Source organism: Fukomys damarensis, unplaced genomic scaffold (assembly GCF_012274545.1).
Source record: "Fukomys damarensis isolate Sample0158 unplaced genomic scaffold, DMR_v1.0_HiC HiC_scaffold_15, whole genome shotgun sequence".
Lineage (NCBI taxonomy): Eukaryota > Metazoa > Chordata > Mammalia > Rodentia > Bathyergidae > Fukomys > Fukomys damarensis.
The window spans coordinates 49,912,336-49,929,433 of record NW_022900927.1 but is presented as its reverse complement, the minus strand read 5'-3'; the positions used below and the strand labels follow the sequence as shown (position 1 = coordinate 49,929,433).

Genomic DNA, 17,098 nt, shown 5'->3' with positions numbered 1-17,098 from the left:
AGATAAAAGAGATGTATTCCTTGTGCTCCTCCATGGTATTGTATTTCTATTTCTCTTGTCTTTCTGGTCTAATGAAACCTTTAATTTTCTAGCATTCTTGGTAACTGGCCATGGGAGTTGTTTTGATTAGTGCCCCTAGAGTGGAAGGAATGTATGTGTTTAAGAGCTGGCTTTTGAGTCTCGGGGCTTCATTTCTCTGCCACATAAATTGTGGATGCACCTTGAGGTCAAGTGCTACAAAACGGAGACTGCCTGCATCCCTCCACCTGTCCATGGAGGCCAGCTGCTGTGGAGAATCACCAGATTTTTTGCAGGCTTCAGGAATATGTTCAGATCATTGCTCTCTAAGCCAGAAATGAACTTCAACTGGGTTAAGATGGTGAAATTTGAACGTAGTCATATGGCGAACTATTTCTGTGGGTGTATGCCAGATTACTGTCTGGTACTAAGCTATTTTCCTCTTTCACATTCATATTCTAAAGGGTGCTTCATCTATTTCATCAGCTAAGAATCAATGCATATGTTTATAAAACATACAGTTTTATTTGTATGTGCTTTTATTTTCTTTACATGCATTGCATCATCTCTACTGATTTATTTCTTAATTTTTCATAACATATTTTAGGTTGTTTCTGCTTCTGGAGCTTACGTTATTGATGCATTTTGTTTGGAGCTTAAAGATACAGCATACATTCGCTCTTCTAATGGCCACTTTAGTAAGATGTGGTCTTATGTGTCTCCTAGGGACCCCCGGAAGAACGAGTCCACTGTACCTACATGGGGGATTCTTGGCTTATCTGCAGCGTGATATACTGGACTACTTTGGTGAGCCCTGGTGCCTTCCTTCTCTCTGCTTCCCGGCTACCCTGGTTGAGCACCCGTATCCGCCACGCCCTTCCATCAAGTATTCCTACCTCGGCAACAGGCCATGGACCAAAAGTTTCCAAAATTCTAAGCTGACATAAAGTTCTTCTTTAAATTCTGTGTGTCAGGTACTTTGTCTCGGAGATAGGAAAGCCAAATAACAGAAATCTAACGTTTTATTGTGTTTTCTGAAATAATTTTTGTAGGTGAAGCATTTTTTTCATTTTAAAAGGTACAGTGCGATATAATTTTCCCACAGTTCTAATTATTTTTCTTTTAAAATTATATAAAAATAAAAATGAAATTCTTTCTTTTGCTCCAAACCAAAAAGGATGTTAACATGTAAATTAAAATATTCCACTTTTAAAGTTCAATTTTCTCTTGTAGAGCCGGGCATGGTGGAGCACACCTGTAATCCCTGCACTCGGGAGGCTGAGGCAGGAGTATTGTTGTGAGTTCGAGACCAGCCTGGGCTACATAGTGAGTTCCAGTTCAGTCTCAACTATCTGGTGAGACCATGTCTCAAAAAAAATATAACAAAACAATTTTCTCTTGTCTTCTATTTTTCCCTTACAAGGTGAGCTCCTTTGAGTTCTTATTTTTTCCTGTATTGCTGTTATATTATATTAATTACAATTACTGGCCACTCCTGACAGTATTCTCAAATTCCTTCTTCTTTTTATTCAAAGCAATCTAATGACAACCTCTATCCAATGCCCTGTCCCATTCTGTCATGCTAAGTTTATGGTTTTCTGAACCATTCTTCATCCTGTATGTATTGTGGTGCCTTTGCTCTCTTCCATACCCAAATCTCACTCACGTTACCTTATTTAGTAATTTCTCTATCCTCTAATTTCATTTTGGTACCATTTTTATCTGGTTACATAGAGCCCTGAAGCTGTCATCTTAAAATGCCTTTGTCATGCTTTCGTTATGCTTTTATTTGTGTGTCTTTACTGATAGAGACTTACAGATTTTGTCAAAAAGATGCCATGATTTTTTCCTTTATCTCTCAATGTAGCCTCATGTTCTATTGCATTGCCTCACATAACATTTGTTTCCAATAAGTGTTGGTTGAGTGAATCAAGAGTAACTTGATACCTAGTGGAGTATAGCAAATGTCAAAAAAGGCCTTTTGGTTTGCATTTTATTCAAATATCTCTTCTCTTTCTTATTGAAAAGTCATTCATTATGAATTTCTTTCCAGAAATGTGGAAATCACATTTAGAAGCAGCATATTCCAAATAGAGTGACAGAGAGCTCATTAATCAAAGTCTCTTCTGAAACACACTCGTATACACACATGCCATGCAGAAGCTTTTTGTAACTAACTTTCTGCATAAATCTTAAGAGATTATTGATTTGTTTTTACAATCCCTCTGGTGTGTTACATTTACTTTTTTTTTTTTAAGGAAAGTAAAAATTACACATAGCCATGTAGTATTATATAGATCTTTCTCTTTAAAAGCACTGTATCCTAATATTCTAAGTACAATTCTCATCAACACAGTTAAAGAAATTAAGAACCGCTGGAAAATACATAAAGTGAAAGGAGACTTGAGTGTCTGAGTTGTGAGGGTGATGTAAACATTTTTATAGCCCTGTCTCTTTGAAGGTACATCTATAAATGGTGTATTTCTGGAATTGTTTCAGATGAAAAGAATGACTTAGCAATTTTAGAAAGAGTGCTTTTATGCTCAGAGTAACATGACACCTAATTTGATCATATGGAGTATGCAACGCTCAAAGGCATATCATCCTCCTAAGAATGCTTACGTTTCAGTCTCCTAGGAAAAGGGTAGTAAAGAACTGAGCAGATATTTTTTTCTCTGATATCAAGAAATACTTTCCCAGCATTCAAAGAAATTTTATTGAAAAAATTAATTGGACTAAAGCACAACCTACCCTAAAGTATGTAGATTGACAAGAGTGGCAGACAAACCAGGAGGTGACTTTCTATATACCATCCACTGGAATTTAGCATTTAAAAATTCTTAGACAATCAGAAGTAGAGAAGTTGATGGTTCTTGAAGGAGAGGGGGATCAAGAGATGGAGCTAAGAGGAAGGAAGGTAGGGGAGGGATAAAAGGTAAAAATAAAGGAATGGGATGTGTTCTGTACTTGTAGCAACCACACACGTAAAAATGTAAACATTCGGTAACTGCAAACGTATAAAAAAGTGAAGAGGATCAGAGTATCAAATTGTAGACTCTACAATTTTGATGACTGTTATAATTAAATTTTGAGAATTTTAAAAAAATAAATGATCCTAGAAATAAAAACTATTAGGGATGAGCTTGACAATCTCTTCTCATAGAGATTAAATACTTTCAGTAATAAAGTTCTTGTGTATCTTACTCTGCAAATCTAGTTTTAATATGTAATCATATCTGCAAATATTGTTTTTTGCCTAGTAGGGCCAGTGAAACTAGTCACTGGAACCTTTGGACATGAAGTAGCTTAAAACAGTGAAAACAACAAGATAATTAAAGTCATGGTATTTATGTCTAAATTCCAGTTGTTATAATTATCTCAGCTCTTTATTAATTCATTAAATCTTTTTTTGAATCTGTAGTTGTTATATCCTTATTAAATCACTTAATACATATGAAATTAGACTAGAAACATTGCCTGGCTTTATCAAGGAGAAAAATATTTGTTACAGCTTTTGAGAAATTGCAAATTATTGTAGAAATATTGTTGATCAATGTTAACATTTGATTTAACCATGTGACTTTTTATTATTTGTGCCTTTATTTAAGTTGACTAAACCAGACATTCTTCTGGCATTCCATATGCAAATTAATGAAGTCTTGGAACTGCAATTACTAATGTTTCTGACAGTTTATAAATTTAGTTGTTTATCAATCTAGGACATTTATTGATCTGAAACAAAATGTTTATGAGCTTTCTAAAGCAGTGAGAAAATAATTTAAGTGAATGTATGTGAAGTCTTACTAACTTTTCATTTTCTAAGAAGACACTCAAAAGCAACCAACCATCTCTTTATCAACATTATTTCATAAAATCAATTCAATTTTGATATCTTTCTCTAACTCTGTTCCCCAAATAGAAATATAATTTGGGGTTAAAGGAGAGGCTGGATAAAGTTGAAAAATTGGAATAGTTGAGTTAAATAAAACAGGAAAAAGGGGCCCATTACAACACAGAAAGAATAGTTAATTCTAAGTGACGTTTGTGGCACAGGAAAATAGCATTGTAGCACAAAGAGAATGAGTATCAGAAAAGAGAAAAGTTCCCTACTATTACATTGAGGAAGGGATCCTTTCTCACACAGGAAGCAATATGGGTGAGGCATGTATTGATTTCAGTGGCTTAGTACCTAACTGTGATTGGCAGGACAATTTAGATTCTACATAGATACGACCCCAGAAATCCAAGTAGATATGGGAGTTTGATTACACTGATGTTTTCCGTAAATTGAGGAATATTTTAAAAATTTTTCTCTAAAATAATCTTTCTCAAAATAAGATTGCATGCCATTTCCGGTTCCCTGACAGTATGCTAAAATTCTTTTTTGTTTTATTTATCATATACCTAGTATATAATTGTAACCTATCAGAGATGTATTATTTGGAGTAATTAACTCAATAGCAAAAAGTGCTGAAGTGGAAAAGAGAAAGCTTGTTACATATCTTAAACTATTAATTGATTTTATGGGAATTATTTGATCTTTTTAAAATAGAATTCTCATAATATGAGTAAACTATGCTTCACAATGAAGAGTTTAAATAATTTTCTTTGTTGAAATGAATTGAGTTACATGAATAAACTTTGAAGTTGGACTTGAAGATTTTTTTAAAGTTCTTTCTATTTCTGAAGTTCTGATAATTAGCTTTATCAGTATTTACAGTGTGCTTGCACTATACTATATAAACTTTGGACTTGAAGATTTTTTTAAAGTTCTATTTCTGAAGTTCTGATAATTAGCTTTATCAGTATTTACAGTGTGCTTGCACTATACTATTCACACAGTTCTACTTACACTGGTAAGTAGTACATTTTGCACTTGCATATTAGCCATAGACTGATCAACTGGCTTTCCTTATGACTCACAGATGTATTTTTAGCATAACATTTGGGACTTGAAGATTTTTTTAAAGTTCTATTTCTGAAGTTCTGATAATTAGCTTTATCAGTATTTACAGTGTGCTTGCACTATACTATTCACACAGTTCTACTTACACTGGTAAGTAGTACATTTTGCACTTGCATATTAGCCATAGACTGATCAACTGGCTTTCCTTATGACTCACAGATGTATTTTTAGCATAACATTTGGTATATATTTTTACTGTTTTATTTCTTTATTTTCCCCTACAAATTATAACCTAACATATATTTATGTCTTTCCAGGATCACACAGAAATATGAACCACCTACTTTATGTATCTTGTGACCACTAATACCTCGTTGACCCAGCTCATTTTGAGCTTATTCTTTTAAGGTAAATATATATATATATATATTTTTTTTTTCCCTAAAATATGATCTCTCCAATACCCTTGTACATACAAAGGTTCTGAGTAACAAAAATTCTTATTTGTTCTAAAGTTACACACATAATTTATTACTGAAAGAATTTAATATTGTAAATTTAATTCTTTCTGATGAAAGGAAAGACTTGGCAATTTTAGAAACAGTGCTTTTATACTCAAAGTAATATGCCACTTGATTAGATGCTATGTAGTCTGCAATATCGATGCATACCTTCCTCTTAAGAATGCTCACAGTTCAAAGGGGTCTTTTAGAGAAAAGGTGCAGTAATTGGCATAGAGGTATGTGGAGATATACTTCTGGTATGAAAGAATATTTTCCCACAGATAAAAGAGACTCATTGGAAAAATGTTTTGGATTAAGGCACAGATTACCCTAAGGTAAGTCGATTTACAGAGGCAGGCATTGTGAGAAGTGATTTTCCATGTGCTACAGCTTAGAATTTAAAAAGTATTGCTAGGGAGCTTAGTTTGATCAAAGGGATGCTGTTGCTTTGCATGCAATCTTCTACTACTTGGAGAGGATTTACTCAGCAGCGTTGTCACCTGGTCCCCACTGGGTTCTTGACAGATAATTACATGACCAGTATGAGACTTGCTGTGACACCCAGATCTCATCCAATTACCACACTGAGCATACTTTTCCCTTGGTGTATACTTTTATATATTCTGAAAAAGTATAGATTCTGCTAAGGAAATATTAGTATATAGGGTTTTAAATGGTTATTTGTACTAATGGTATCTCTGTTAGCTAGAAAATTTCAAGATGAGAACATCTGTGCTTGTGCCACGTGAGACAAACAAACACATACTGCTCTTCATTTATTTCCTATATCCCTTGCCTGCTTTAAAATTGATAGTATACAGGAATAAGAGGGAGCAAAATAAAGTACCTAATTAGGAGACTTTATCTGGAAAAGAGATTTGGCAAGCTACAACCCATGTGCCAAATTCGTTCCACCACCTGTTTTTGTAAAATTTCTTTGGAACAAAGCCATGCCTATTTATTTATTTTTTTTTATTGGCTATCACCATTTTTGTGCTACACTGCTAGAGTTGCATAGTTGTGAAACAGAGCATGTGGCCCACAAAACTTAAAATATTCATATCTGATTCTTTACAGAAAATATTTGTCACCTCTAGTAAATTCACTTGCTCAAGAAGCCTCTTGAAAAGATATTTACCAATTGAAATCTCTTAGGTAATTTATTGCGCACTGTAAAGGCAAATTCAGAAAGTCCATAAGCTAAATTTTCTTTTTAAAAATTAAGATGGAACTTCAAAAACTTAACAAATCTTTTTTATCATAGTGAGCACAATAAACCAATCCTGGTTAGTCCCACAGCACAATAGCTAGTCCACTGACCTAGAAAATCAGTGATAGGAACAGAAGAAAATGCAGAGAATTAATTGTAAAACTATCTGAGGCTATTGAATCAAAAAGGAAGAGATGTTGAGCTAGGATCATCAAGTTAAAGTATACAGAGATTTTTTGCAATCAGAGCTGCATTTTGTGCACGTTTCTGTTAAGTATGATCACAAATTACATTTACTTCTAAATATATTTCATGATGGAAAAACAGGAGGCATGTGTTAGCTCTGCTGGCAAAATTACCAAACTAGACAGTATTGGCCAACAATATCTCATCAGGTGGAAAACTGATCACCTCACCGTAGTTGAGAAGGAGAGTCAGAAAAGAGATGATCAATATTCCACACTTCCTCCCACACCCCCAGTGACCTAAGACCTCCTCCTAGTAGCTGACTAATAAAGTTTCCAGTCTTCCAACAGCACCACGGACCCCAGCCTTTAGTACATAAGCCTCTAGAGGACACTTCTTATCCAGACTGTAGCAGACACAGATTCATATCCAATAAAAAATAGGGTTAACAACAAATCTCGGATATTAGAGAGGAGAGGGATCAGTAGTTAGGGTTATTTATATTTTGCTATCTCTTTCTTTGCTGGGGTGTTATTTGTTATTATCATATTACAGAAAATAAATTATTTAGTTATATTAGATTTTACTTGCTGTGTAACAAAATGCAATAAACCAAGCTACTTGTGTCAAGCATCATTGTAGTATTTTTAGCTCTGAGTTATACAGATTAGAAGTTTATCCTCACATACCTGGCTGGATTTTCTAATTAGGATAACAAAAGGCTAAAGCTGTGATTTCATCTGGGTGAGTTGTTGGCTGTTGGCTTTGGGTAGAATTTACTCAGATCTTTCTTGCACCGAGCTCTGCTCTTTGTGGCTGTACCCTGGGGTCACCATCTCTGTAAGGTGTCAGCTGGGGGCTGCTCTCAGTTCCTACCTTGTGTTTGCATCCCTTGCTTTGTGGTCTCTGCATCTCAAGGCTCATGAAAAGCTTCTCAGTCTGTGCATCTTTTATTTCCTTTTGTACAATCCAGTGGAGAACATTTCTTTGTTTTTAAAGTGTTTCATCCAGTTAGGCTCACTTGGAGAGTGTCCTTATTTCCAGATATGTGCTGCATCATCTAACTTAACCATAAGAATAAAATCGATCAATTATGCAGTCTCACAGTATATGTTGGGTGCATACATCAGAGATCACAAAGTCTTGAGTATCTGAGAGTTCTGCCTACCACATCGGAAAACCAGTAAAGTGGCTAAGAAGAAGCCAAGAGCTATGATGAATCCAAATATGTGTAGCAAAAGCCCATTTCGAGGAAGCAAAAACTAAACAGAAAAGAGTTTATTTTTCTGATTGATGTCTAGACCTTTCACTTAGATCTTTATTGAGTTTAACATTTAAATTAAACCCTTTAAAGGAAGAATCTTTCTTGAATTTTTGGAATGAAAATTTCCTAGTGCAGTAATTTTAGATCTAAATCATTAACTCGCAGTAAGGCATGTAGTCCCAGGCAGATAGTTTCAAGAGATGTGTCTGCCTCTAAACTGTTATGATCAACTTTAGATATCATTTTTCTGAGACTTCATAGCTTCAAGTTTGCTTTAAATTATTGAGTGTGAAATTTTAAATATAGCAGTTTTATACTAATCATTGTATTATGGTGTATAATATCTTGAAGTATAAAGCCTGACTTCCTAATTTATATTAGGTAGCCTTTATTATTTAAAAATGTCCTAAATCTCCTGATTCAGACACTTGTTGGGTGGAATTGGACAAGAATATACTTTTTGGTTGTTTTTTTTTTTTTTTTTTTTTTTTTTTTTTTTCCTACCAGGGATAGAACTCTGGTCCTTGCCTTGCACTTGCGAGGCAGACGGCAGAACCACTGAGCCATGGGTGGATGGAAAAAAGTTTTTTTTTTGTTTTTTTTTTTTTTTTTTTTTTTTTTTTTTTTTGCTACCAGGGATAGAACTCTGGTCCTTGCCTTGCACTTGCGAGGCAGACGGCAGAACCACTGAGCCAAATCCCTGGCACAAGAATATATCTTTTGATCTAAGACTCCTTATGTAGAACATTAGAAAAGTGTTTTAGTTTCTGAAGAATAATCCAGATATGTTACAAATGTAACATATGTAGAGTTTGTGAAAACCAGAAAGCAATATTAGCTATAATTAGTTTGCTTATAATTATTTCACTTTTAGTTAATTATCTGTATTCCTTTAAAATATACTAGCGCATTTAATATCAATGCTTTAGTGATCTATCCCTTCATACTGTCCAAAAATATAAAAAATACTAGTTTACTCCATATTTTATAACTATATTTATATCTGGTGGCCTTTATTATTTAAACATGTTCTAAGTATGCAGTTAAATTTTTAATATTTATTAATTGAATATATTGTTTGAAAAGTTTGATTCATCTCTGTAGCAAAAAATCTCTTTCCTTTTCCATTTCTTCAAATAATTTAAATCTCCCCAGGTGCTGTCTGGTATTCTTAAAGTAAAGTCACTGAGGTTTTACCAAGTCCTTTGGGATTTCTATACTTTTTAGGGTGCTTTTGCATGGATGCAATATGTACCACTGAGAACTGATGGGCTATATTTTGCTATCTTGCTCATTTTTTAAAAAAATCAACTTCTTATTCTTTACTAAAAGAGTCTGGAAATGTTGAGTGAATTTGTGAAATATTTTTATTTTTCTCACCTTTTATATCTTCTTCTCTGAAAGAACATTTTCATGTACTTCTCATTTTAAGTGTTGTAACACATCCTGATAAAATGCCGCAAGACTTCATAGTCCATCATGACAGAGATAGAGCACTTCACTGCTGAGGAAGCCAGAGCTTTTTGTAAATCTTTGTGCCTTGCTTTTTAAAGGTTTCACGCACCCAGAATGCAACATTGCCTTGCTTAGTTACAACATATTGATGCGTTTCTTTTCCTGTCAGGAACTGCTGATATGGCAACTCAAGGGAGTGAATGGTGAAATGAGAATTAGATAAACCAAGCAGTCTCTTGTACAGACTTATGTGCCATATGTTCAGCACATAGGTCACAAAGCATGTTTAAAAGAAAAACTGAAAAGAAAAATGTATTTCAAGTTTATGTAAACGAATTCTTGTAAAATTAACAGAGTAAATATGAAACAGAAATCATGCATTTCTGCAGTTTTTGTGATAAATATTTTGGTACCAGTTCGTGGGCTTTGGAATTAGAAAACAAGAGTTTCTGTTTAAAATCTGGGACCATTTGGTGGTTCATAGGGTACCTGATTTGAAAGCTGAATGGTTACAGAGGGATCCAGGAAACCTGGCAAGCTCACAGCCGTTTGTTCTCAAAGGAGACCTCAGTGCCAACAAACAGTAAGTTTCTGCCATTTTGAGGGAGTTGGACTGGATGAGGAGAAGTGTGTACTCCAAATGGCTCATAGGTCAATGGCTGTTGGGAGAAAGAAGTTCAGAAATTCTAGGGGGCTTATGGGAAAGAAATTACTTTCCTGGTGATATTAAGGACTAACACACATTGGCAGAGACCCGTGACTACTGAGAAATGAAAATCTTTCATCAATAATCTGGTGGGATAAATAAACAACCACTGATATTATTTTAGGAGCACTGAGTAAACTAGTTAACCCATTTCTCTTGATGGTGTATTACTTTTGGATGTCAAATGACACAGGCTAAACAAATAAAGGGAGCAAACCTGCAGATGGATTTTCTTTCATTGCATTCTCAGATGAGTTCCAGCACAGAAATCTAGACAAGGAAATATCATTCCTTAATAGGTGGATGAATTTTTTTTTTTGTCTTTTCAAGTTGAAATACACCCAAAAGCACTCATGCCTGAAGAAATGTTTAGGAAAAACCTCTAAGGCAATGTTGTCTGATAGAAATATAATTGGAGGAACTCAAGTCAGTTACGTACTTAATTTGAAAATTTCTAGGAGTCACATTAAAAGAATAAAGCCAAGAAAAGGGGAAATAATTTAATTTTATAGTTTATTTATCCCAATATGTACAAATATCCTTTCAAATATAATACAAAATCAGCCATACTTATACCAACTCTGAAATTTTGTGAGCCTTTTACCCTTACACCACCTCTCAGTTTGAACTAAAACATTCCTAGTGCTTGAGAATTGCCTGGGACCAGTGGCATCTGTACCAAACAGGTCATCTCTAGGGAATTCCAGCCACTCAGCTCTCATTTTATATTTAGAACCTATGTGTCACATAGACTCTACTGCGTGAAGAGGTAAAGATTATTCCCACTTTTATTTCAGGCAGTCTCTGGTACACAGGGCAAAGCTTCAAATGTTTCCCTGTTTCACACAACTAATTAAACAGACTAGAAAAATAGAAAATATTCTTTACATCGCCACCATTTATTTCCATTGATGGAGTAAAAGTATTTTTTAAATGTAAATTATTAAACACAGAATGTACAGGAAACATGAAAACTGCATTTTATAAGTAGCATAACACAAAGGAAGATGTTTTATTTACCGACAATTAGCTACAAAATTCTTTATCACTAGATTTAATTAGTGACATATTTTATAAATACATTAAAATGTATAAAATCCACAAATAACACTTCTATCACTTTATTCTTGGACTTTGACAACCTACCATAGAAGATAACAGGTTTAATTTTGTGTCGAAAGTGCCACGTTTACTCAGATTTTCTAGTCAAGAATTTAAGTGGTAAGGAATAGAAATCACTTTGGCTGTTCTTAGTAAAAGAGTGGTGTGAGGTCAGCCACATGGCCAAATTTATTGAAATATATATTTTATATATATAATGCCAATATATATATGCCTATGTGTATATATACATACATATATGTCAATATAAGTATCTTGATATTTCATATGACTTCTAGTAATTTTTTTCTGCCTATTAAACCTGGATACTCCAGTAGAAACTCTTTTTGTCCATATCTACCTCTTTCCTGGGGCACAAGAGAGGTTATTAGACAGAGAGCTAGGATCTTTCACTTGTCTAGACTGTCTGCCCTTCATTAAAATAACCACTGTTATTTCAGGAGTTTGAGATGTAGTATTTGGCTATAAGAATGCACTATTAAACAAATTTACCTTGTGGCTATAACAATATTAGCCTATAGCAGAAAAGCATGGAATATATATATATATATCAGGAAACAAAGAGCTGAAAAATGCATAAAAGTAATAATTCCCTACATTTAGCTATGCTAATTTCTGTCTCAGACTTCTGATTATGTTATTTACATTTCATATTATTTACCCAGTTTTTGAAAATCATTTTGAGTGTCTTTTGCATATTTTTTCATGTTTGTTTTTATTGCATAAATAAGTGGGTTTTGGATAATGTTTTGTGTTTTTTGGCATACATTTCTAGATGCATTGGGTTTTTATGTTTGCTGAGATAAAAAGGCTAAAAGTTTTGAAGGGCAGGTGATAGCTTCTTGCAAACCTCACTCATTACACATTAATTCTGTAAAGAATATTGCAAGTGGAGCAGAATATAAGAAATTAAGGGACCCTCATCAAGAAGATTGTTAATAGTAGTATATTTGTCTTAGTTTAACTTTTCTTAAACATTTACTATTTAATAACTTAAAACTGTTGGCAAGTTAGTACATTGGAAAACAGTGAGAGTTCAGAGTTAGATTCCAACTCAACTTGTTTTTTTCCATCACTTTTCTCCCTGTTGCTGAAGGCCTTTAGCAACTACTTAAAGACCCAATTTTTCTCCTTGTGGCTCAGCTACTAATCCTGACTCAGGGGTTTTGTTTAGTTCTCCAGACCAACACTGACCTCTAAACTTTGTTAATATTCTGAATTTTACCAGCAAAGATTACAAGTTTCAATCAGCACTGATACAGCAGTTGTCATTAAAGCTTATTGATATGACATTTATTTCGATTTGCTTAAGGTGGAACAATCTAATTTTCATCTATGTTATACTATGTCCCAGGGAAAAGTTCTGTAAAATTGAGAAATCTCACTTTCTGTCTTCTTTGCAGTGACCTGCTATATTCCTAATTTTAGTGAATGTATTAAAATATACAAAATAGAATGTTCTAAGCATTTCTCCCACCCTCATTCAGTGATCTACAGTCTCACAGTTTTGCTTTTCCTGTCCCTTAGGTATGCTTATTCATAAGTATGCCATCTAGTAGTTTATGACTGTTAGAGACTGAGATGTGGATGATTCAATGTTTGCCAATTCTCTTTTATATATAATACTACTTTATACACTGAGAGGAATATTGTGCCGCATCTATTTTTCAGGTAAAAAAGCTGATTTTTAGAGATTAATTGTACAAAGCTATCACAAATAGGCACTGTGTTATTTTGGCCATGTCTTACCATCTATATTTCTCTCATCTTGTATGGGGAAAATGAGGACTTTTGCACACATTCCTGAAACAGCCCTTTTCCACTTTCCAGTCCTAGGGACACTCTTAGCAGACAGGAACTATCTGGGTAAGTGTTATCTGAAGGAAGCTGGAAACTGGGAAAATTAGTGTTCCAGCAAAAGCTGCCTTCCATAGGAAGTCAGCCATTCCTTGGATTGCTGTTAGAACAATGGAACAAAGGGAGCTGATGGTGTCACTGCTATGTAGTCTAAACTGTAGTGTGCTCTGGGCAGCAGATCTGTCAAACAGAACAACTAAAAAGTTACTGCTGAACCTGTTGTGTGACACTGGTGTTGGGGACATATCTCTCATATATTTTGCCAGGTGGTGCCGCTGGCCTACACGCACCCCCACTGGAAATGCTGACTGGCACCTGTCGAAGAGTCTGTACCCCTCCTGGGTACACATACAGTCTGTATCCCCTTGAGGATCTTCCAAGAAATGCTGTTGGACATGTGTGTGCTTCTTGTGGACATTCCTTCACTAGTAAATTGCAATTAACCTTTTATTTCCCTCTTAGTATGTTTTAAACTTGTCTCTTGCAAGCTGTCTCCAGGCATTTCCTTCAGTCTCTTAGTCACACCATTGTACAGCACACTTGGGCTACATGTGAGATGTATCATCACTATCTCTAGAGATTGCAATAGGCTTCTCACTACAGAGTTCAGGATAATACTTTGAAATATAAGTATATAGAAATAGTCTTCTCAAATCCATCATACTAATAGCCAAAATCCTTACAATGGTTTCCATGTTATATTTCTTTATAATTTCTTTTTTGTTGTTGTTGTTGGGTTTTGGGTACTGGAGACTGAACTTGGGTCCTTGCGCTTGCAAGGCAGGCCACTGAACCGCTGAGCTAAATCCCTGGCACTCTTTATAATTTCATATTCCGTCATTCTCAAGTTATTAGCAAATATGTTGAGACTATTTGAGATCTGAGAATGGAGCCAAATTCAAGACACAAAGCCAACAAATAGACAAGGACTTGCATACAGAAGTAAGGTGAACTAGTTGTATCTTGTTGCACATTGTTGAAAATTGCATGGCTTCAAACAACACGAGTTGCTCCTTATATCTCACAGGTTCAGTGGAAAAGAATTAACAAATAGAATCTTTTGGCTGAGGACTCCCTCATGGGCTTAATATGGTAGGCATCTGTCAGTGAGGGATGGAGTTCTCTGAAAGACAGACTGAAGTTGAGGGATCTGTTTCAAATAAGCAACTTGTGTTGTTTTAAGCCATTCCATTTTTAAACAATATGCAACAGGATAGAACTACTTCCCTCTACCCCCAAGTACAAGTCTTCGTATATTTGTTGGCTCTGTGTCACTCGCTAGGTTGGCTAGCCGATGCTGACTTTTGTCAAGAGATCTAAGTTTGTACCTCACAATGTAGTGGAAGGCTTCCTCCAGAATGTGATCCGCAAGGCCAGTGTAGGAGGTCCTGTGCCTTTTATAACCTTCCTTGGGGAGTTCACGTTCTCTTGATGTGCACTATTCTCTTTTTAAAATATTTATTAGTGCATATGAATTATGCAGAGTAATGGGTTCACTTTTGGGATCTTGGTGTATACTTTGATTATTTTCATCCTTCATCCCTTCTTCCTACTTCCCTCCCCTCATCCCCAAATTCCTTCCCCACTTCTAAGAGTCCTTTTTTGGTACTGTCTTGATTGTAGAAATAAGTCCTGATTTGTTGTGTAGGGTAGAAATATGTACTAGAAGTCTAGAATCACTGCAGATCATTCTTGTGGCTGGCTGTCTCTCATAATTAAAGTCTTGGATGAAACTTTACCTGAAATGTTGCTATTAATCTGGTATGGGTTGATTCTTATGTCATTTTCAATATGCATACTCTTAACTGGAATATTGCAGTCCTAACAGATTCATTGATCGATTTGTTTAAAGAGCTTTCAATCAGAAGAATAACATAAAATTCAAATTATTTAAAAAGGTGGAGTTCCTTAAGTGTTCATCCTTTCAAATATAAGTAAGAGGTGAAAATGATTAATCACTGGATGACCTTGAAGATAGATTTATTTTGTCCAAACCAAGAAAAGATTGCCATGAAAGTAAATATAAATGCTACTAGGTTTTTCATCTTAGCTCTTGAAGGGATATTTGGAAATAGATTGCCTTAGGTCTTGTGATGTAAAGTTGGATGCAACTTTGTTAGCCAAGTTATATTGGTTGTCATTAAGAGGTTAAGCTTTGAAGTAGCTTTAAAGGATGTTTATTATTATGCAAATACATCTTGTCAGCTTGGAAAGGGGAGGCTTGATATTTCTCACTTCTTTCCTCTTTTCATTAGGTGTAGTTAGAAATTAGTTATTCTACTGTCAGGTATCATGTAAGACATGTCTCTACTCTGTTGTAGCACATTTCTATTGTTTTAAGAAAAAAAATGATTTTTAGTGACTTTTTAGCATTTGCTTTTGCTGTAACGCTGTCTAGTCTTCAATAAATGTGCTTTCTTTACACATAAAAGGAAATATTATGAAATTTATTATAAAGGTGATGTGAAGAGCAAAAACAATCTTAAAGATTTACTTAATATGCAAATTTAATTTCTTAGTTTAAAAATATTAAGAACTTGTTTTCAGAGTCTGCAATACAGTGAATATGGTATTTTGCTAATTGTTCTGATGTGGACACTCAGGTATTGAGATTTAGACCAACTGAATACAGAACTTCTTTACAAATGTTAATTTCTAGAAAACAATGCAATTTTTGAAATTCTGTAGACATTTGAATTATTTTGGTTATAGTTTAACATGGCAATAATTGAAAATTTCAAAAAATTAAAATGTTCCTTAAAGGCCTCTCTCAATTTCACTTTGTTCTATATTTTTTTTTCCTTAAACCTCTCTTTTTGGCATGCTTTTACGCATTCCATTTGGATTCCTTTTTTAAATGCAAATAGGATTTTAGCAAATTTGCTTGAGAGAAAGAAACTCCTGTGAACAAAAAAATAGGCATAAAATAAATAAGTAGCCACTGGTAATTTTGATAGCAAGAGAGCTAACGTGTCCCAACGTGTTCCTGTGCAAAGTGAATAAGCAGATGTGGGAGATGCTTCCAGCCAGCTCTAGTTAAAGATGGACGTAAAATAAAGAATCTGGAAGGCATCACTATGACTCTTTCTACTTAGCAACTAATAGGCAGTAAGTAAGACATATGTCTGTGAAAGGGTATAGATGATGCTTTCTAAGAATTTCATGCAGAAATACGGGGACAAAGTCATTTAGCACAATTTAGAGACATCTGTTGTATCAATCAGCTTTCCCCTTGCTGAGGCACAATACTTGCCACTTACAGCTTCAAAGAGGAGAGGTTTAATTTGATTCTTGGTTTCTACAGATTCAGTTGGTGGCTGGCTGGATCTAATGCAGAAATATGGCAAAAGTGCATAGTGTAACAAAGCGACTTAGCTTACGGTGGCTGGAAAACAGAGCAAGGGTGAAGAGTGCTAGAGAAGAAGGGATGAGAGAAGAGATATAGATTCCAAGGTAACACCTCCATAACACACCCAGACACACCTAGAATTGGGCTCTACCAATCCGCTGAGCATGTCCTTAAGCTAGTTAAATTGATAATTAAGATAACTGTCACAACCATTAAAATAGTAATTTTGTTATTAATTACATTTATAGTACTCGAGCAGATTGTGACATTGATGTGTATTTTGGCTTGGGTTCTTCTGCCTTTCTTGTGAGAGAAAGCCTCCCTATATCTTCCTTGTATACCCACAGGCAGGGTCTTTCTTGTGGCTGCTCATTTGGAGTTAGAACTAGACATAATTCACTACGTCTACCCACGGCCAGATGAAAAAGTGAGTCAGCCAAGCAGGCCGCTCATGAGAACTCATGTAAAACATTACATGTATGTCTGCCAACTCTCTACAATGAATGTAATCATTATGTACTG

General features: G+C 34.9%; 1 long non-coding RNA gene across 1 annotated transcript; it reads left to right on the top strand.

Annotated features, from left to right (window-relative positions):
- Positions 1-755: 755 nt before the first annotated feature.
- On the top strand, positions 756-16,595 carry LOC117286163. Its single transcript, XR_004517322.1, has 3 exons — positions 756-825; positions 5,242-5,332; positions 16,532-16,595. It is a non-coding gene; the product is annotated as an uncharacterized LOC117286163 (long non-coding RNA).
- Positions 16,596-17,098: the final 503 nt, after the last annotated feature.